This window comes from Gopherus evgoodei, chromosome 1 (genome assembly GCF_007399415.2).
Source record: "Gopherus evgoodei ecotype Sinaloan lineage chromosome 1, rGopEvg1_v1.p, whole genome shotgun sequence".
NCBI classification, from domain to species: Eukaryota; Metazoa; Chordata; order Testudines; family Testudinidae; genus Gopherus; species Gopherus evgoodei.
In genome coordinates, this window is record NC_044322.1 from 274173626 (window position 1) to 274195930 (window position 22305).

Below are 22305 nucleotides of genomic sequence, written 5' to 3' on the forward strand. Positions count from 1 at the left end.
TGGACACAAATCAGACATTAGGAATGGCAATATACAAAAACCTGTAGGAGAGCACTTCAACCTCCCTGGCCACACTATAGCAGACCTTAAGGTGGCCATCCTGCAGCAAAAAAACTTCAGGACCAGACTTCAAAGAGAAACTGCTGAGCTTCAGTTCATCTGCAAATTTGACACCATCAGCTCAGGATTGAACAAAGACTGTGAATGGCTTGCCAATTACAGAACCAGTTTCTCCTCTCTTGGTTTTCACACCTCAACTGCTAGAACAGGGCCTCATCCTCCCTGATTGAACTGACCTCGTTATCTCTAGCTTGCTTGCTAGCACACATATATATACCTGCCCCTGGATATTTCCATTACATGCATCTGAGGAAGTGGGTATTCACCCACGAAAGCTCATGCTCCAAAACGTCTGTTAGTCTATAAGGTGCCACAGGATTCTTTGCTGCTTTTAAATCATTTCTATACTCTTCTCTGAGCCCTTTCCAGTTTATCAAAGGCTTTCCTGAATTGCGGACATCAGAACTGGACACTATATTCCAGCAGTGGTAGCACCAGTACCAAATACAGATGTGGAATAACTTCTCTATTTCTATTCAGGATTCCTCTGTTTATGCATCCAAGTATCATATTATAGCCCTTTTGGCCACAGCATCACACTGGGAGCTCATGTTCAGCTGATTATCGATCACAACCCCCAAATCTTTCTCAGAATCACTGCTCCCCAGGATAGAGCCCACCATCATGTGAGCATGGCCTACATTGTTTGTTCCTAGATGTGTACATTTACATTTAGCTGTACTAAAATGCATATTATTTACTTCAGGGGTGGCCAACCTGAGCCTGAGAAGGACCCAAAATTCACCAATGTACATTGCCAAAGAGCCATAGTAATACGTCAGCAGCCCCCCATCAGCTCCCCCCACAGTGCCTCCTGCCTACCAGCAGCCCTGCCGATCAGTGCCGCCTCCTCCCTCCCCACACCTCCCAATCAGCTGTTTCATGGAGCGCAGGAGGCTCTGGGGAGGAGGGGGAGGAGCGAGGGCACAGCAGGCTCAGGGGAGGGGGCGGGAAGGGTTGGAGTGGAGGCAGAGCCAGGGGTTGAGCAATGAGCACCTTCTGGCACACTGGAAAGTTGGCGCCTGTAGCTCCAGCCCCGGAATCGGTGCCTATACAAGGATCCGCATATTAACTTCTGAAGAGCCGCATGTGGCTCTGGAGTCACAGGGTGGCCACCCCTGGTTTACTTGCACCCAGCTTACCAAGCAATTCAGATAGCTCTGTATCAGTGAACTGTCCTCTTCATTATTTACCAATCCCCCAATTTCTGTGTCATCTGCAAACTTTATCAGTGATGATTTTATATTTTCTTCCAGATAACTGATAAAAATGTTAAATAGCATAAGGGAAAGAACTGATGCCTGTGGGACCCCACTAGAAACACACCCATTTAATGATTCCCCATTTAATGATACATTTTGAGACCTATTAGTTAGCCATGTTTTAATCCATTCAGTGTGTTCCATGTTGATTAAAGTGTCATGTGGTACCAACTCAAATACCTTACAGAAGTTTAAGAATATTAAATTAACACGATTGCCTTTATCAACCAAACTTAATCTCATTTAAAAAAGGTATCAACTTAGTTTGGCAGATTCTATTTTCCATAAACCAATGTTGATTAATTACATTACCTTCCTTTAATTCTTTATTAACTGAGTCCTGTATCAGCCGCTCCATTATCTTGCCGGGGTTCAATGTCATACTGACAGGCCTTTACTTCCTCCGGTCATCCCATTTACCCTTTACAAATATTGACACACTAGCTTTCTTTCATTCTTCTGGAACTTCCATAGCGTCCCCAGACTTACTGAAAATCAACATTAGCGGTCCAGAAAGCCCCTCAGACAGTTCTTTTAAAACTCTTGGATGAGTTTATCAGGACAAGCTGATTTTAAAATGTCTAACTTTAGTAGCCACTGTTTAATATCCTCCTGACATACCAGTGGAATGGAAAGATTGATATGACTACATCATCTGTTCTTTTCCCCGAATACAGAACAAAAATATTTATTGAGTACTTCTGCCTCTTCTGCATTATTTTTGAGAATTCTACCATTTCCATCTAGTAAGGGACCAACATCTTTGTTAGGATTCTTTTTGTTCGTAACAGGGCCGCCCGGGTCTGGGGGTGCGCGGAATTTGCCCCAGGCCCTGCAGGGGCCCCCACAAGAGTTTTTCGGGGCCCCTGAAGCGGGGTCCTTCACTCGCTCAGGGGGCCCCGGAAAACTCTCACAGGGCCCGGGCCTCCGGAGCTTCTTCTGTTCCGGGTCTTCGGCGGCAACTCAGCAGCCAGGTGTCCTTCCGCTCCAGGAACCACCGTCAAAGTGCCCTGAAGACCCATGGCAGGGGGTCCTTCCACCCCAGGACCCGCCGCCGAAGTGTCGGGTCTTCGGCAGCACTTCAGTGGCGGCTCCCGGAGTGGAAGGACCCCCCACTGCCGAATTACCGCTGAAACGAGGGCCCCCCATCACCGAAGACCCCAGGCTCCCTGAATCCTCTGGGCAGCCCTGGTTCATAATATACTTTAAAAACTCCTTATTGTCCTTCACAGTGCTGGTCACAGATTTCTCTGCCTTCACTTCTCCTCTAAACCAAGTTGGTTTTTAAACCAATATGGCCTTCTTCCTTGATTGTGGCTTCCCAATTTTCACTCACATTTTTCTGATTAAATTCTTCCTCCCAGCTGCTTTGACTCATAATTGTTTTCAGCTTTGTGCAACGAGCCCTTTTAAAGCACCAACTGTGCTGGTTTGGACTTTTTAATGTGTATACAGAATAAATGTATTAATTCACGATCACTTGTACCTAAGCTACCATTGATTTTTAGTTCTGTGATCAGTTTCTCTTTATCTGTCAAGACGAGGCCTAATATAGAATTCTCCCATACTGGCTGCAACACTTTTTGAGTTACAAAATTGTCATCTGTGGTATTTAGAATTAGAATATAGTATTTGCTTTAAGCAAGACCATGCAGTCCCTCACTGTGCCAGTCTCCACCAAAGCAGTCCCAGTGGGGATGAAGATGGCTGGCATAGCCCCAATGGTGCAAACTTTCCACTACCAATCTATATCTGTCATTGTTTAGCTGGCCAGTCTGATCAGCTTTCTGCCCTCCACAACATAGGTGTCAAACTGGCTGTAAGCCAATCACCCGTATAAATAACACTGCACAAACCATGGAGCTAAGATGTGCACTCTTTTCATAGTAACCAACATCATCTGGCAGAGATGGGCATCACCAAGAACACCAAAAGGTCTTTAAGAAAATGAAAAAAGACTGGAGGTCCTGGGACAAAAAATGATCTGGTCACAGGAAGAAGACTTCCCCAGTTTTCTGATGAGCTGAACCAAATGCTCAAGACCCACCTTTCCATCCAGCCCATTGTGTTAATGCATTGCCCAGAAGTACCACATGGCTCAATAAAGAGGAAGAACAAAGGAGGAGGAACAGCAACTCCTTGAACCAGACAGCCACTGGGGAAGGAGCCAGACCCTTTTTTGGGATGTGGGGGGAGAGACAAGCAGGACAGGGTAGCAGAGGCAGTGGCCAAGTCAGCATGGCAGGAAAAGCCTTATGCCGCAAGTACACAGTTTTTATTGCAAGATGAATTGACGCAGGGCTGATTTTTAGGCAGAGGGAAAAATTGTGCAGGTTTCTATAAACTCCACAATTAGTGTTTTGGTTTGTGTTTTTTAAAACGGACAGAGTGTCACACAAGAGCAGCAGTGCCCATCTCTCATCCCTCCATTATTCCTCCCTCTCTCCGCCAGCACAGCATGAGCAGCAGCTGCTTCGCCTATTCTTGGGAATAATGAGGGAACCAAACTGGGATTCTCAAGTTGGCATCCCTTCCCCCTTCCTTTTGGCTGCAGAAGCCATTGTTTCCATTCAGGGTGGAAGCACCCAGCGGGGCGTACATACCAGCTGGATGAGCTATGCCACGTGACCAGACTCAAAATGGCAGACAAGCAGGAAGGAGACAAATCAAAAAGTAAAACAGAAACAGCAATTTAAAAGGAAGCGGTTTCTATTACAAGAAATTACAAACTGGGCTCTATGGCCATGGCAGTTACGTTACATTGTATCTGTCAACACATATGCTTGGCTATGGTGCCTTAGTAGCATGGTGCTTTTATCTGCTTGCAATAACTCATTTAATGCATGAAAAGCATTGCTAATCAGATTCATTCTATTTCATATCTTCGAAGCAGCGCAAAGCATGTTTAGGAATTAAACTGATGCTCAACACAGGCCATGAGTAAGGGGCGCAAAAATGACAATTGAACAGTCCTACTTATTAATTTTAGCCCTTATTCCCACCCACCCAACTCCATAGCAATTGTGTCCAAAAGCCTCGGATAAAACCAAATGCTTAATCTTTGCAAACAAGTTTTGGAAATACATGTATCCCTTCCCAAACCACATCTAGAAACTCTCACACCAGATCCATTTGTGGAACTGGTCAAATAGTATATGTGTTAATAATTATAGTGCAAAACTTATCAGGCTTTCCTCTCATTCCCTTGAACAGTTCTTTCTTCCCTGGCTGGGAGCCTCCACAAAGAGATGTTCTTCTGAGGGCTTGTAATAAGCCATCTTTCTTACTCTATTGCAGTGATCACCATATGCTCCTCTCCTTCCATCTTCATCAGCCCCATTTTCACCTTAAAGTAATCCCCACCCTATCTTATTACTGTAATCTCTGTGACTTCTAATATGTCCTTAGCATTTCTATGCCACTAACAGAGTGGCTTAAAAGTAGGCACTGGAATTCAAAACTGAACTAAAACTGCTACTTTTATAGCATGTCTAAGTATTCCAAGAGATTGATGGGGCACTGCTACGATCAACACTGATTTCTTGTTTTTCACTGTATTGTGCATTCCAGCAATACGGATGTCCGAGAACAGGTAGGAAGGTATGCAGACTGACTCCAGGAAGAGGAAAAACTAAGAGAACCAGATGCAGAGCCTTTGTACCAGTTTAAAGAGCACGAGATGAGGATCACCTGTGAAAGACAACACTGAAAAGCTCATGGAGAGGCAGGACAACAAGGAAGTTATGCAGGAATCTATTCTAAAAGGAAGGAGATGCAAATGGAGGACAGACAATTCTAAAATAATCTGTCTATGTAAAAGGCACAAGAAAAAGTTACTTTGACCCAGCAGCTGGCACCTGCTCCTGTATCTGCTCCACCTACCCAATACCCATGGCATCAATTAGGACAATAGTTCTTGGACTGCCTCCAACTCCCTCCCAATCATCTCCCAAGCATTCTTCTACCCACGTGCAAGAAGATGGAAAAGAAAATGTACATCCCAACGAAAGGCACTTCAAGTGCTAGTAAGAAAAGATCTATATTGCCTCTACTCTTGTACAATTGTCATTTTATATATGTTATATTTTGCATGGCCTGTAAGCTTGTCAGCATGTAAAATAATTTATTGTTGAAATCAAAGGTTCTTTGTACTTTGAACATCAGTGATACTATTATTTAATATAATACATCAGTTCACTCCTCTATCATCTCTCTCACTATTAGCACACAAAACCCTTCTAAAGCCATCTGCAGTATAATCCTGCCACCTGAAAAGCAAAGCACTGCAATAATCCACTCTTCCATAAACCTCCTCACCATACAAAGAAAGAGAATTTAGGTCTCACACATTAAAAGAAACACAGCTGCATCACAGCATGAAATGATTCACTATACACTACAAATCCCAAGTTATATTCACTTCACTGTTCCATACTCAATTCCCCATCACCAGTTTGAAAGTGGGTATATGGAGCATTTCTAATTTATGCAGCATGGCAATTGAAGCCTACGCTAACAGCCTCAGGTGTGACCACTTGTCTGTCCAGATGTGCATACGTTAATTCCAGCCCAATCGCCTTAGCACTTCACTGTTCATTGACATCATCATCTTTGCTTTCACTTTATGCAAAATGCAGCATGAAAATACAAATAATCACGACGTTAGCCACTGAACATTCATTGCAGGTCAAACACCTCCACCATGGTTCCCAACTCCCAAATGCACACTCTAACCTACCATCTTCCTGAACCACTCAAGTATATGGTTTAATCTCTGTCTCGTTTGATCAGGCAGATGTTTATTTAGCCATCCTAAAGGGAGTACAAAGGGTCAGACAGAACCAAGTGGGGACAGAAATACCACCACCATCAGAGCTGTTCAGTGGGAATAAAGTTCTGCTTTGTCTGCCATTCCTACATAGACATCCATGAATACCCAATGATTCAGAAAGGCCTTTATGTCCACTGAGGAGCACCCTTTCTGTCAACGTACTCCTGGGCAAGAAAGACAACACAAAATGTGCACATAGGTTCCATTTACACCTCCTGCGCTGCTTAACTTACTTAGTGAGCTCCAGCACATTAATCATTTTGATTGTGTCCCCCACACCCAAGAACTCACTGCTGATACATACTGCCCTGCAAACCTCTGTCACAACAGCACACCGATGGACTTCTCAACCCCACGATGATGCCTAATAATTACCCAGGGCAGACAGCCACCACAGGGCAACAACCACTTGCTTTTCAATGACAAGGAAAGCTTATCCTTGCAGTCTGGAACTGCCATTTCAGAGCTAGCTCAGCAGAGAGATCCAGAAAAATTGTCTTCTTCATCCTTAATGTATGCTGCTTTTGCTGTTCTTGAGACCTGGGATGAACAATCTAGTCCCACCAGGCTGTGGTCATGGTCCAGACACAAAGCACCACTCCACTTGGTGATCAGCTGCAAGCACAGCAAAGAGTCACCTACTCAGGCAGTTTGGGAATGGTTTTGACTGTTGCATGCTGAACGCCATGAACTTCTAGTCTTGGTCTGAGTCTCTCAACAGGTACTGCCTGGACACCCTACCACTACATCCTCACAACTGCTTTTCAAACACTACAGCAGAAACACAGGAGCAAGGGACAAGCTTTTATCCTGGCCTCCATTTTGAAAAAGAGCCTAGGAACTTATGGTGGTCATTGAGAGTTAATGGGATTTACTGGGAAATTATGGAAGTTTGACCTCTTCTCCCATAATTCTACTGGGCTCTCAGACAGTCCGTCAAAATATTTCAGAAGCTACTGCTTCAGGTGGCTACAAAAGGAACTATAGGAGAGGCACCCAGAAGACCGTGTAACACAGCAGTAGTGTAAATGTGGGGTAAAACTGCTATCAGCTTGCACCCCAAACAGCACGGCTAGTGTGGACTCGCAGCATTATTGATACCTACACTTGCGCATTGCTTCAATTACCAACAGTTCCGTTCTCTAGTTTAAATAGGCTTTTGCTTTCAAACACAGGGTGTGAAGGAGAAAACGTATGGCTTAAGGGATTTCCCCTTGTCTGCGCTAGAAAATTAAGTCATGTTAGAACATGAGCTACACAGACTGAAAAGTCATATTTAACAGTGTTAACAAGGTTGTGCTTTAATATGACTTAATTTTCTAGCAAGGGCAAGAAAAAGGAAACCCGCTCTCAAGTTGCTTAGTCCTGCGAACTTTGCAGTGAGAAGAATTTGTCACTAAAATTAAAATGTGAATTTTTTTGTTTGTTTTTAAGGTTTAACTACTGTTGGCACTGCTGAAGGCAACCATCTGGTTGAAAAGTTATGCAGGCTGAAGGCTCAAAGAGAATGTAAACTAGTGGCACCTGTGATTTAATCATAACCATAAGTATTTTTTTAATCTCATTTGGGCTCTCCAGCTAGTGGTGTCACATTATACTACTTTTACTATTTTTCAACAAAATGGCTACCATCAGAACTATGTTCAGAAATGCCAGTTATAGTTACAAACTTAAAAATACATTTTACAGTCAGCATATTAATGGTGACAAACTTTTCTTACCCTGTGAACATTACCCTGTGACAGGCTTAGAAAAAATAGGCAGCTCTTTTCACAGGGGAAAAATAGTCTATTTAGAAAAAACATCCATAGTACTACATTCTCCATTTTCTGTCCCTCCTTCCCTTGTTCTTTATCCCTAGAAGCAATTTACAGACAATCAATTTATCTCCACAGCAACCCTGTAAGGTACCTTTCCCTACTTTATAGATGACAAAATAGTCTGTGCAGAAATTAAGGCTGATGTTACTAGAGTGGATTTCTGCCTCCAGGTGTGGGTAAGCAACAGGAGCAGATGAACTCTTATGGCAAAAAGACCACACATGTATGCAAATAACACTCATAATAAAGAATGAGGGATGTTACAATCTGAACGTGAACTGAGTGTGTCATTTTAAAATGCAATAATGCACTTTAAGTGACTAAAATGGCATCTTGAGGTTTCATGTTTATCTTTCAATGACTTCTACATCAATTTTGCCTAGTTTACTAGTTTAAGAAAAATAGTGCATCTAACCGCCAGCCTTGCAAATTCAGCTGGGGTCGTTCCAGTGTGCACCATCACAAGAAATAATGATTCTGCAACTGGAATTTTGCTGATAATTTTGTTGATGATAATAAACAAGCCAAAAGAGAATCCAATTCCCTCTGTCATAGCTGTGTGGGCTCTGCAGGGCTAACAGGAGCAAAAACCTACTTCTGTCATTAAAGTCAGCACCTACGTATGACTCTGAATATGCACAGGAAGCAGCTCTGCTGAGTAAGATGGTCTAGTTTCATAGTCACTTTTCTGACCATATCGGCTCCTGGAAGTTCTCTTCTTTCACATTAGTGCACTCCAGAGAAGAACATATCTATTAGTTACATGGTTTGAAAAGGCAGATTAAACCATGTCCAGTTCCTACTACAGACAGTACAAAAGAGACACCACTTAGCCTGATAATAAAGCCACTTGGAATGTCTTCTAAGGGAAAATAATTCCACAGAAAAGGGGGTGGGGAGTACGTAGCAATGCTGTGATACCGTCCCCTCCAGCTGCACCTATTTTGATAGTTCAGTGCTAGTTTTTCCAGGCCTGATACCAATTCACCTGACTTCCAGCATCCTCCTACCTCCCCTAACAGAAGTTCCCTAACCTTGCCATTTCCTCTCTTACTGCCAATGCCCCCCATCATTCCCTTTACACTTCCTCTGCCCTGGTTACCACAAAGTATTATTTGCATTACAGTAGTGCCCAGAGAATCCATTTAGGATTAGGGCCCTATTGTGTTAAACTGTGTAAAAATAAATTAGAGCATTCAAAATCTCAGGACACCCCAGTCTTGCACTCTGTGACTTGCTTAAATCTGAAGGGCTCCACTTCTCACTCAGCTATATCTGGAGTTGCCAACTTTGTAATACAGTATTTAAATACCAGACACTCCAGAAGGAATGCCACAACCTCCTCTGTCCCACCTCTTCCCCCCAAGACCCCGCCTCTGCCCCACCTCTTCCCCTGGGGCCCTGCCCTTGCCCCACCTCTTCCCCCAAGGTCACATACACCCATTTGCTTCTCTTCCCTTCTCCACCAGTCAGTCGCTGCTTTTCCCCTCTCCCTACCACTCTCCTCCGCTGGGTCAGGAGGGACTTGCCTGCAGTTCCGGGGCTGGGAGCTGCAGGTAGAAAGTGACACTAGCTGAGTATGGGCTGGCATGGTGATGAGCTGGTGCCTCCCCACCTCCCTCGCCCGTAGTAACCAGACTTTGGATGTCCGGTCAGTAGATCTGACCAGACACTGTCAGGTCACTTTTTCAACCAGACTTTCCAGTTGAAAATCTGACACCTGTCCAGCCTAGATATATCGCTCTAAGGCCATGTCTACGCTAGGAGCACTTCACTGATACACTACAGCAGTGGTTCTCAAACTTACTTGATTGCGGCCCCCCCTTCTTTGTATCTGGAGTAGTTTACATCCCGTCCCCCACCGGCACCTGGCCAGCAGCTGTCACTCTCCAGCCACCCAGCTCTGAAAGTAAAGCGGAGAGCAGCAGCCGCTGGCAGGGCGCCCAGCAGCAGCGGAGAAGTAAGCGCGGATTGGTATGTAGAGCCCTGCAGATATTTGTGCTCAAATTAGAGCTCTTTTGCTGCCCAATCCTGAAGTGATCTTATAGTTCAGTGCTACTCCCTGAAGACTTTTTAGAACTGCAACTGGTGCAAACTGCAGCTGCTCACCTGATAAGCACGATATTGTGCAGGGAGCACATGAATGACATCCATTGTCCATGATTTACAGTGGCTTCTCCTGGTGAAGTTCAAGATGTTGATGCTTACCTACAAAGCCCTGAATGGTCTGTGTCCTGGCTACCTTAGAAACCACATTAACTACTGAAGAACACCACAAATCAGCTGACATGCTAGAGCTAACAGCTCCCTGCTTCAAATAGGCAGCCTGACATTTTCAGTGAAGTTTTTTGGGACACCAGAACTCACCTTCAAGCACTTCCCCAGATTTCTTGAACTTCAGGATATGCTATCAGATGCCATAGGTGCCGTCTTCCCTCTTTCCTGTGGATGCTCGACCGACCGCCCCCACCCCAGGCCCCACCCCTTCCATGAGAGCCTGCCCCTGCCCCACTTCTTCCCACCCCCTCCCTGCCCCTATTCCAACCCCTTCACCAAATCCCCGCCCTGGCCCCGCCTCTTCCCCGCCTCCTCCCCTGAGAGCATGCCACATTCCCGCTCCTCTCATCACCCCACGAGCATGCTAACGCTGCCGAACAGCTGTTTGGCGGCAGCTGGGTGGGAAGTGCTGCAACATAGGCGAAGGAGCAGGGATCCGGCGCGCTCAAGGGAGAAGGAGTTGGGGCAGGGGGTGAGAGGAACTTGGCTGCCAGTGGGTGCAGAGCACCCACTAGTTTCCCTGGGTGTGCTCCAGCCCTGGAGCACCCACAGAGTCAGCGCCAATGTCAGGTGCTCTTTTCCTAGATTTTTCCAGAGAGGATGAGTCCAACTGGAGATGAACAGGTTGAGAGAGAAAAAAAATTATTTGTGGGTATAGCAGCACTGCCTACCTGGTCTGGCTTCAGGCTAGCTAGTGCCTCAGTTTCTTCTCACTCACTCAGGTTGGATCACCTGACCTTCCAGCTTGGACTGGTTGCTGCAGTGATTCCACCAAGCAGCTACTCCCAGGATGTCCTACTGGAGCTTCCCTTCTCCCCCTCCAATTCTACTCAGAATTTGGTCTTATCTCCACCCTAGAAGAACTGATGTCAACACATGACTGGCCTGTCATGTGACTTTGCTCATTTATTCAGTGTTGCCAACTCTTGTGATTTTTATCCTGGCTCTGGAGACTTTGGGGTGTTTTTTTGCCTGACTCACAAATCTTCCCTCATTCAAAATGGCTACCATCCCCTGTTACCATCAGTGGGGCTGACGCCAGCAAAATTGATGCCATTTCCCTACAGTCTACATGCATGTGACAACAAAGCTGCCCTTAATAAAGGTGGCTGCCACCTCCTACTGTTTCCAGTGAGATTGGATCCATGCCCACAGGCAAATGGCTGCCACTCTGTGGGCCAGGAGCTGGACGGGACAGGGGGACTGAGAGGTGCAGCAGGGATACTGTAAAAGATGGATGGGGAGGGTGAGGGGAAGCAGATTTAGGAGTTACAGGAGAATGGGGTGCAGGGGGAAGGATGGATTCTTGCAAAAGGCTAAAGCAATTCCATATTGTTTCTACTGTGACATTATGGCTTATATGAATGATTGATATAAGTTTAAAGTTCTTTGATATGTATATCTGTAACTCATCAACTCTAAAAAGTAAATTAAGTTCTATCTGCAAGCGTGACCCATGATGCATTAATTAGCTCAGTTGTTCTTGAACTACTTATTTTCTTTGATTAAAAATGGGTGGTAAATTAGGAGGGGAGGGAGTCAAGACACTAATAGAAAATGGATGGCAGTTCGCCAGTCTTAGGGGGGAGAAAATGGTAAATGGAGCCTCCATCAGAGCAGCCAGGGAGAGGGTGGCATTTAAGGTTGACTTTTCAACCTGAAATTATCACACACTTGTTAGCAGATGAGTAAAGAATATTTAAAAATATGATGTGATGGGTTTTTAAATCTCATGATTTGTGATCTCTTGAGGTTAGCAATACTGTGCTCTCCACCTGTATAAGCAAACTAAATATGTCACAATTGGGACTGGACCCATCTCCCTTTAAAGAGTCAGTCACCCAGTGACAGAATATATAAGATACCTAGAATTTGAAAGCTGCTTTTTAATTAAATTTAAATAAGTAAATCACTGCCTGTTGCCATAGAGAATGAACGTGATGTCACAGACTCAGCCTCCTGGCTTCAGGGCAAGATCAAGCAGGAGAAGACAAGGCTGTGAAATTAAAAACACCTATTTTAAAGCAAATGGGTTTGATAATTAGAAAAAAGTGTGGCATGGGGAAATGATTAGGCCATATGGTGGGAAGCGATTTTAAAGGTGAACTGCAAAGCTGTTTTAAATAAAGAAACTACTTAAAATCCCAGATCGTTAACAGAATGGTATATGTGGAATTAACTATTTTGTTTTAAAACTGTGCAAAAAAAGAATTCATTCTCCTTCGACTTATTTGTCAAGTCTTTGAATGGGGGGAGGTTAAAAAAAGTTGTTTGTAATGTTATTAATGAGAAGAGTCAAACTTCTAACACATTTTATGATGCTTTGCAATGTGCCTTAAAAGGGAGATCTATTTATGGGATACAGAACCTTTCCCCTCTAGATCACTGATGTCAAGCAGTCCTGTCTGAGTCAGCAGTGACCAACAGTTCATTACTGATGCTGTGTCTTATAACTCTCATAACAAATGGACATCTAGGGATTTTTCCAGTAGAAAGTCAATGGGTCACAATCTGCACTGTACAGGAGTCAAAGTTAATTCTGGTCTTCTCTGTGGGCTTTTATGGCCCCCAATGCAAGCTGAGCTAACGGCAGCCTTGCATGGCTCCCTTAAGGGGTGCTCTGAAGCCTAGAATAGCCAGATTATATCAGCCATTCCTGCCGTCTGCCCACATTTATCTCATCACATCCCTATATCAGAGACAATGCAGAAAGTTGCCTGTATCAGCCCTATGCTGCCTCTGTACTGACAGAATTCCCAGGGGACTGTTCCACCACTTATAAGGCCCCTTTAAGGGCCTAGAACAGTGGAAGAGGGCTGCAGCAAGGAGACTCTCCGATTATCTTTATTAGCCCAGCTAAACCAGCTCTGAAGAAGACTCCACTATGATTTTTTTTTACAAGTTTGTGGCCAGTGAACTAAGTAATAAGTTTATAAATCGTTTAATTAAAAAAACCCAGAAATATTACTTTTGTGTGTTCCCCATCCCCATCTCCAGGACTTTTCTCCCATTTTCTGCAAAGATAAATAACCAGCCATAGTCATTAGATTCTCATGGTTCTTTAGTAGCCTGTGTAAAGTGAGCTAGGGGCATCTCAGTCCAGACCCTGGCAACATAACTGCTTACATCAAAAAGCCATAATCACAGTTGGTACCAATCTGCAGACACAGAATTGGCTGGGGAGTGTGAATTCTCTTCTCCCCCAAAAAGAGAGCCCCTTCCAGGCAGGGCTGAGAGTGTAGGAAGCTAGCAAGAAGGAGGAGAGAGAAAAAAAAATCAGTATTGCCGGCTCTCACGATTTTATCCTGAGTCTTCCAATATTTGCTGTTTCACCTGGAGCCATGTTGCCTGAGAATCTCAGCTTTCATAAAAAAAAATTACCTTTCCAGCCCTCCAGTTGCAGAGAAAAGCTTGAAAATGTGAGTCATAAAGGCTCACTCAGAAGACAAAAAGAACTCCAAAATCATTCTCATTTAAAGTGTCAGCATTTTAAAGCCAGTCATGATTTTTGGCGAGGAGGGGGGCTGACTCACATTCTTTGAACACTTTGTGTTGATAATACCAAGTAATCTCTCATTTTGCACCCCCAAATCTCCAGCCTGAAGAGCTGTGAAACATGCAGGGAGATGTTATAATATGAGAAGGTACTAGCCGCCCTGGGCTTCCCCTCTTCTCACTGTCTTCCCCTTGTGTCAGAGCAATCTTCTATCACCAAAAATGGCTATCCATTTTGGTCCCTTTCCTGCATTTAAAGAGGGAGGGGGACAGAGGAAGGGGCCTTAACCCTATCTCCTGGGTTTATTTATTTATTATTTTTATTTAAAAATAAGAGATAAAGCCCATCCAGGTCCAGTTCAGCATCTTCTTGCGGAAGGGAACTGAGGCTCCCTCTCTCTCCTGCCTTGAATATTCCAAAGTAACACACACACACACACACAGAGCAGAGGAAAAGCTCCTGCAGCCCAGAAACACTCCTAGTTGGACAGGGCTGGGATAATCAGGCTGTTTTGTTAAGAATCAGCAAAGGTGACTACTTGGTGTGTCAAGGAAGATGCCCAGGAGCAAGTTATCTTCATACAGTACACAAGGCTTTAAGATAATGCAGAGAGAGCGAGAGCTGGAAGAGAACACTAACAATTTTCCACAAGACTTGATACCCTCCCCAAGGCTTCCTATAACCCCCCCCCCCACACACACACACACACACACACCTTACTTCTATAAAGCTCTGTAACCTCTGCAACAAACTCTGCCCTCTTTCTTTAACTCTGCCCTCTTTCTTTACTGGCAATCACAAATTGCCCACAGGCCCATCTTCACCAGCCTGCCTCCCTACAGTCCCCTCTTCCTACCCACAAACTCCACATAACCCTCTTCACCACACCCACAAGCTCTCACAAAATTTCCTGTGCAAATTCTGCTGAGATATTTTCAGACCACCGTGGGTCAGACCACACTGTTATCCCCATCTGCAGCAGAGGTCCAGTCATAAACCTTCAACATAGGATTAGGCTGAGCCCAGGGAATGTGTCACACATGTACACCCACCACTTGTCTATCAACTTCAAAAGCACAGTGGGCAAAGGGAGGGCAGCCTACAGCCAGCAGCGATGTGGCTCTGGGTATGTCTACGCTACTGTGGCACAGCTAGGGTGCTGCAGCTGTGCCGCTGTAGCACCAGAGTGGAAATACTTCCTACTGCAGCAAGAAGGGTTTTTTCCTTTGATTTAGGTCAGTGGTTTTAAACCTTTTTCATGTGTGGACGCCTTTAGAAATTAGACATAGTCTGTGGACCCCGCAGAGGTCTGTGGACCACAGGTTGAAAACCACTAATTTAAGTAACCACCTCTCCAAGAGGCAGATCTATTCTAGGTTGATAGAACAATCCTGCTGTCAACCTAGCTGCTTTTATACCAGGGGGTTAAGTTGACCTAACTACAGCACTAAGGGCACAAGATTTTTCACAGCCCTGAATGACACAGCTAGGTGGACCTGAAAATTGTAGGTGTTGATCAGGCCTCAGAGACAGTTTTTAATCTGGACTAAGCTTTAAAAAGAAGAGAGAATTGCCACGCAATCCTTTGCAAAATTCAGAAAAGCATGACATTTTGGTTTGTAAAAGCCTTTTGGGTGCAGCAAAAATAAAAATAAAAAGGCAAATCACAAACACAAAAATATAAGAGCTAAGTATTAAATATTATTATTAAGCTTTAACTGTTTGTTGATCATTACAAAATTTTAAGTAACAAATGGAGGTTGAAGGCTGTTGAATGCAGAGACACCCAGTAGCCACATGACTGACAGGAATCCATGCAAGAGGAGTGGAACCATATGGAAAATATCAAGGGAAGGAAAAAAATGTCATCCAGCTCTTTGCATAGCTTTCAGCAGCCAGTTTTCCCTCTTACTGTATAGAAACTGCCCTGATTCAAACTTTCTCTCCCTATGCCCCTTGTAAAACAGATAGCATTGTCTCTCCCCGCCCTCCATTCCTCCCCTTCTCTTTCTCTGTTGGGGAGCAGGATTCTGACTTTTTTAAAAAACAAACGGTAAGAAGAAGAAAGATTAATTCCCAAGGGTTAACTGTACTGGGGCCTGCTTTTCTAAAAACCTCTGGTTTGTGTGCATATGTATCTGTACACACTTAAGAAAAGGGAAGGTTGCTAAAGAATGTGAAATGTGAGAGCTACAGATTCCCCCATCACCACATCCCTTCTCCTGCCTTCAATAATACATTTCAGCAAACAGTCATTTTTCAAACCCCTTTCTCAGGGGGAGGAGGTGAAGAGCTCAGGTTACATTTGGGATTTTTTTAAAAACCACAATAAACACCACACAACGAAAATTCAAAGAAAAAAAAAAGCCAGACCTGCTGTTTCCTTTTACAAGCCCTTTATTTAAAACAAACACACAAATTAATGCAGTTTCCCCTTCCTCCAAGCTGTTAAAATCTGACAAAAAAAAAACTTCCATATCTAAAGAGCTTTAGTTGTTTTAACTATTTCCAGCTTAACCTACCCTCCATCCCACCCCCAACTGATGTTGTTTTCCCCTAGAAACTAGCTTTTAATAGCTCCCATTTCCTCCAGTACAACATCAAAGGCAATATATTTGAGGCAGGGGTTGTAGTATATTCCTAAAAAATATGAAGGCTGCACATCTACCTTTCCAAACGGTTAGGAACATACACACACTAACATGTCCTCAGTAGCGCCATGGGGGACAGAAAAATCAGGACAAGCAGAATTTAGAAAATAAAGAACTGGAGAAGCACCAGCGCAATCTCCTTCCTGCGTTAGTCACTTTTCCTCTGCTGATGACCCTTGGCAAAGCAGCAGCCATGTGAAATTAAACAAGTCCCCCCGGCAGAGTGGTGGAGCCTGAAATGAACACCTCCCCCTACCCTAGAAAGTCACAGCCTTTCTTTGAAAAGGCTCTTACCTTGCAAGGCTTCCTTATTGTCCCATTTTAGCTCCTTTCCTTTTGTGGGGCTTTAGTATATGTATTTAACATTCTTTGTGGCACAAAAAGAAATGGTTACAAATCCTGTCAGGTCATGTGATTGAGTGAGTGATTTTTTTTTTCTCTCTCTCTCTTCTTTTTTTTTTTTTTTCCTCCCCTTTCCTCTCTCTCTCTCTTTCTGCTTTTAGGACAATACTCAGCAGCCTGGGCTCAATGTGTCAGGCCAGACTGGCTGATGACAGAGAGGAGGAGGAGCTGCTGCTGGCAGGGCCTGGCTTTCATGGCAGCTGGGGCTGGGAGGATGGGGCCTGGAGCTGGTGTTGATTAGGGTTCTGACATCTCATAGTGATGCCTTGAGGAGTAGGAGGAGAGTGTTTTGTCTGATTTTTTTTTCTTTGCATCCTCTCTTTTCACCTCCTCCCCCTCTCAGCCCCTCTCTCCTGCTTCCTTCCAATCCTGGGACCAGAAGGAGAAGGTCTGTGCTTTGCTGGGGGACCCTGGCAGGCTCCTCATAAGCAGCTGAGATCTAGTTCTCTTCTACACAGCTGAAACCTGTAGTATGAACACCGCAGGCTGAATCAGACTTTCCCCAGCCTCACCACTGGAGCCACTTCCCTCAGTTCTGCTAAGCCTCTCGAGGGCCCTTGGTTTTTCAAATCCTAGGGAAAATGACCAGATTTCAAAGAGTGGCAAAGATCTCTGTGAATACAAACATCTTAGTGATTCAGCTAAAGTGAACTAATCTGCAACCCTTCTCTGAAAAAGTGCCCAGGTTTTAAATATCTTTTCATTCTTTTGTCACAATCAGCTTCACAGATATGATAGGTTCTGTACTCCTAAGTGGGGGCAGCACTGAGCCAAAACAGAATGTAGGTTTTGGGGGGGTGAAAGCCCACTAGGGTCAGTGGCTATGCTTCTCAGTGTCTCATCTGAGCTGAGGGTAATTCAAGGAAACCGAAAGCCTCCTACCTGCACATGAGTCTAGTTGTGACCAATGTCTACAAAGAGTGGAGCTTTCAGTAGGCTGCTGGCCTAAAAGAAAGAGCAGGACTTTTTAGACCAGGGGTCGGCAACCTGTGGCCACTCAGCCCGCTGCCGGTCTGGGGTCCTGGCCGCTGGCCCCACACAGCCCTCTGCCTGTCTGGTATTCTGGCTGCTGGACCCTTGCAGCCAGGGTCCCAGGCGCAGGCCCCACTCAGACCGCTGCCGGCCTAGGTGAACAGAACCCCAGACCAGCAGCGGCCTGAGCGGGCCAGCGGCGCAAGATCAACATTTTAATTTAATTTTAAATGAAGCTTCTTAAACATTTTGAAAACCTTGTTTATTTTACAATACAACAATAGTTTAGTTATATAATATCTAGACTTATAGAGAGAGACCTTCTAAAAAGAATTAAAATATATTACCAGCACGTGAAACCTTAAAGTGAATAAATGAAGGCTCGGAACACCGCTTCTGAAAGGTTCCCAACCTCTGTTTTAGACATACTGTTGCTGCTGATTTTGTATTGGCATGGTGTTTAAACACTGCTCGGTGGCATGAAGGGAGTGTGAGCAAAGACTTTGCTAGTCTGTCTTTATTTTGGTTGCACCAGAGAAACCTGAAACCCTTGAAGAGGGTTTCCCTGCTGCTTTACATAAGAGTGCTGCTGTGCTTCAGTCCTGCTTCATGCGCCTGGACTCTGCCAGAGACCATAAAACCAAATACCACTGTAATGTAAATAAAGCACAATTACATCTTCCAATGGGGAATGGTAAAAAAAAAAAAAAAAAAAAAAAAAATTCTCTCAAACACCATCATAACTGAGCACAGTGAAACCTAAATGAGAGAGAAAGAAAACACTTTCTTCTGCCTTTTAATGATTTGGCCATTTTAACTGATCCTGCAAGATTCCCTCAGCTATGGAATGGAACTCTGTTCTAGTCTATAAAGATTTTTACAGCGCCCTCATTCCATTGTATCTGAGAAACTTTCAGTAGTGTATTAAGTGATATGATTAACAAAAGAAGAGCTCTATTTAAGCTTGAAAATTTGTGTCTCTCACCAACAGAAGTTAGTCCAGTAAAAGATATTATCTCACCCACCTTGTGTCTCTAGTGTCCCGGGACCAATATGGCTACAACAACACTGCATACTGACTAATGTAAGGGGACTATTGGTCCCTTACTAAGGGTACGTCTTCACTACCCGCCGAACTGGTAGGTAGTGATCGATCTATCGAGGGTCAATGTATCGCGTCTTGTCTAGATACGATACATTGATCCCCGAACGCACTCCTCGTGGACTCCGGAACTCCACCAGCGTGAGAGGCAGAAGCGGAGTCAATGGGGGAGCAACGGCCATCGATCCCATGCCGTAAGGACGCAAAGTAAGTCAATCTAAGTCGATCTAAGATATATCGGTTTCAGCTATGTTATTCTCATAGCTGAAGTTGCATATCTTAGATTGATCCTCCCCCCCTCCCAGTGTAGACCAGGTCTAAAACTTAGTGGGGGGTTTTGGTTGACTAGCTCCCAGTACAAAAGGCAAAGGTCAAGGGCAATCGGAACCCTGAGACTGACAGTCCCCAGGGGCAATGGGGAGAGTCCAGTACTCCAGGTAAGCTTGATTGACAGGGTGGGCAGGCTAATGAGGGGGTCAGGAGTCCAGGGGAGTCCCATCCTCCATGTGAGCTGGAACTGCCTGGGACAGAGTCGGGTGAGCTAAAGAGAGAGCAGGAGCCTAAGCTGAGGAGCAAATCTGTGGCAACTGGAGCCAGACAAAACCAGAGAAGCCACCTGAGCAAGGGAGAGCACCAGCAAGAGCCAGAGAAGCAGCCCAAGGAGCAGACCTGTGCTGGGAGGAGAGCTGCAGCAGCCAGAACCATAGAGGCCAGAAGAGCAGCCCAGGAAGATGGAAGCAGACAGAGCCAGCTCCAGGTTTTCTGCTGCCCCAAGCGAAAAAAAATAAAAAGCAGAGCAGCAGCACTTCAGCGGTAGCACAATCACACCGCTCCATTCTTCGGCAGCAGTTAGGCGGCAGGTCCTTCGCTCCCTCTCTTCCTCTTCGGCAGCAGCTCAAAGAAGAAGAGAGGGACTGACGGACCCGCCACCGAATTCCCACCGAAGACCTGGATATGCCGCCCCAATAGCGAACGGAGTGCCACCCCTTTGTATTGGCCGTTCCAAGCACCTGCTTCCTTAGCTGGTGGCTGGAGCCAGCCCTGGAAGCAGAGCAGCAGCAGTGCTGGGGCTGGGGCTGGGGCTGAAGCACTCTGGAGCTACATGCGGTGAGCAGCTGGGGAGAGCAAAGGGAACCCTGGGCAGGGCCCAGTGCAGGGCAACACCTTCAGCCAAGAGGCCTTGCAGGCCAGACTTGGAGAAGGGATCATAACCCTGACAGAGGGGGCAGGAGACTGACACTGGGAAGAAGGGTCCGGCCACCTAGACCCTGAAAGTGTGTGGCCACCTCCAGAGCAAATGTCTGACCTGCAGCACAGCCAAGGCCTGGGCAGGAGGCCTGGATGTGAGGAACAGACCATGAACTTCCCTTACATTCCAGAGACACTGGTTGTGATGTCCCTGTGCCACAGGGCAGGGTTATGTTTTTTCCTTTAACCTTTCCCATTTTTTCTTATTTTTTAAATTGATTGCTGTTTAATAAATTGTATTTGCTTTTAACTGTATGTAATGATCAGTGGGTTAGCGTCCAGACGCCCTGGAGTGGGGACACGCTAGCCCCTGTCCTAAGTGACTAGGACAAGATTGGGGTAAAGCCCCCAGGAATCCTGGGCCCAACCTTGTTGAAGTTACAGAGACTCTACCACACAGGAGAGTGGCGGGGAGTCCTCAAGATCAGGCAGGCCTCTGAGTAAAGGAAGGAAGGGGTAGCGAGGACTCAGATCCTTTCATTAGCCAGTTCCACTAGGGTAGTGTATAAGCCAGGTAAGTTCCTCACAATTGATAGTGGGACCAATCCCACTAACATATGTCACAGGTGGTTCATTTTCTTTCTCATCCTCTCCCAAGAGGGAGAACTGTGTGTAGAGTGATGTGTTTTGTTTTGGTAAAGATGTGGGTTTTCTTCCAAATGTACATGCAGATTTGTGTTTAGGTTAGAGCAGGTTAGGTGGAAGCAATGCACCTTGTGCTTGAAGCAGAAGGTAGTAAGGTCTGTGATGGTCCTTAGTTCCTGGAGGAGTTAATTTCACAGTCTTGGGCTGGCCCCTGAGAAAGCACAAACAAGTTTTTCGTTGTGGCACCCACCCGTCATTTTCAACTTGGAGGAACTTGTCTGCATTCCTGACAACTGAGATAAAACATTTACACCCTTTCCATTCTCCAGAAAGAGAGTTTCAACACCCTCAGCCCTGCTATGTGAGGCTTAAAACCTCCTGTTACAGACTAAGAACATACAGGCCGGTGTTTGAACATTTGGGGACATAGAAATACACTTTTTAATAGTATTGAACTTCAGTGGAGTAGGAAAGCTTGGAGGGACAGAGTGGAAAAAAAGATATTTTGTTAAAAAAAAGGGGGGGGGAGAGTTGGCTCATATATATAAAGTGACACTGATGGACCCCCAAAGGGGAGTCCTAGCCAATCCAATTTGACTGAAAGGATGGTAGATGCAACATATGAGCCATTAAAGAGAGGAGCAGGGGAATGGGAAGGAATAGTATGGACTCCAATAGCAGAAGCAGTAAAACCAAAGGACCTAAGGGAGACAGTGAATTTAATATATTTTTGCAATTTGATACAGCAGCAAAAACTATCCAGCTAATTTAATTTGAGGCTGTAAATGCAGAGGCCTCTTCTCAGAGACATAGGAAATAGTCCTGGTTTTTACAACACGGTTGAGACCACAGTTTGAGGATGTGTTCAGTTCAGGACAGCTCAGTACCACTAAGATGTTGACAAGTTGGAGGGAATGAAAAGAAGAGCAACGTACAAGGATAAAAAGGCTGGAAAGGATTAATTTATGCAGAAAGCCTGGGTATGTACAGGTTGGCCAAATGAGAACTAAGAAGCACCAGGATAAACTGTGATAATATTTCAAGGGTGCAGAAACACCAGGAAGCGTTGTATAGGGTGAAACCAAGCAAAGGAAACAGTCTATTGGGCTGTAAAATAGCATCCCTAAGGAAGTGGTGGAAGCTCCATCACTTGACTCATCTAAAATTGGATTGAGCAAAGCACCGGAGAAAAATGATTAAAAAACAATCCACACGGTGACAGCTCAATCATGGGTGGCCAGACTCAGTAGTCAGAGCCAGAGTCGACAGTCACAAGACAGGAATCAGCTGGGTCAGGTACCAGGAGGTTAGAAACAGGAGACAACTGGAGGTCAGAACCACAAATCACATAACAGGAGTCACCAGTTCAGGATGCAGGAAATCAAGCCAAAGGAGGGGGAGGCACACAGTCCAGAACAGGGTAGAACCAAGTTGTTCAAACAGCTTTCTGTTCCTGCTTCTGGCTGAAGAAAGGCCAGCAGGCCAATCAGCTGCTCTGGGACTCCACCAATAGACTCAGCAGCAGCAGAGTCTCAAACT

General features: G+C 45.1%; 1 protein-coding gene across 1 annotated transcript in view; it reads right to left on the reverse strand.

Moving 5' to 3' along the window:
* Nucleotides 1-16868, reverse strand: part of TCF20 (transcription factor 20) — a 219989-nt gene extending 203121 nt beyond the window's left edge. Inside the window, exon 1 of the mRNA XM_030547727.1 lies at nucleotides 16752-16868. The gene's annotated coding sequence lies outside the window, so the exon portion shown is untranslated. The remainder of the gene's footprint in view (nucleotides 1-16751) is intronic.
* Between the last annotated feature and the right edge of the window lie 5437 nt (nucleotides 16869-22305).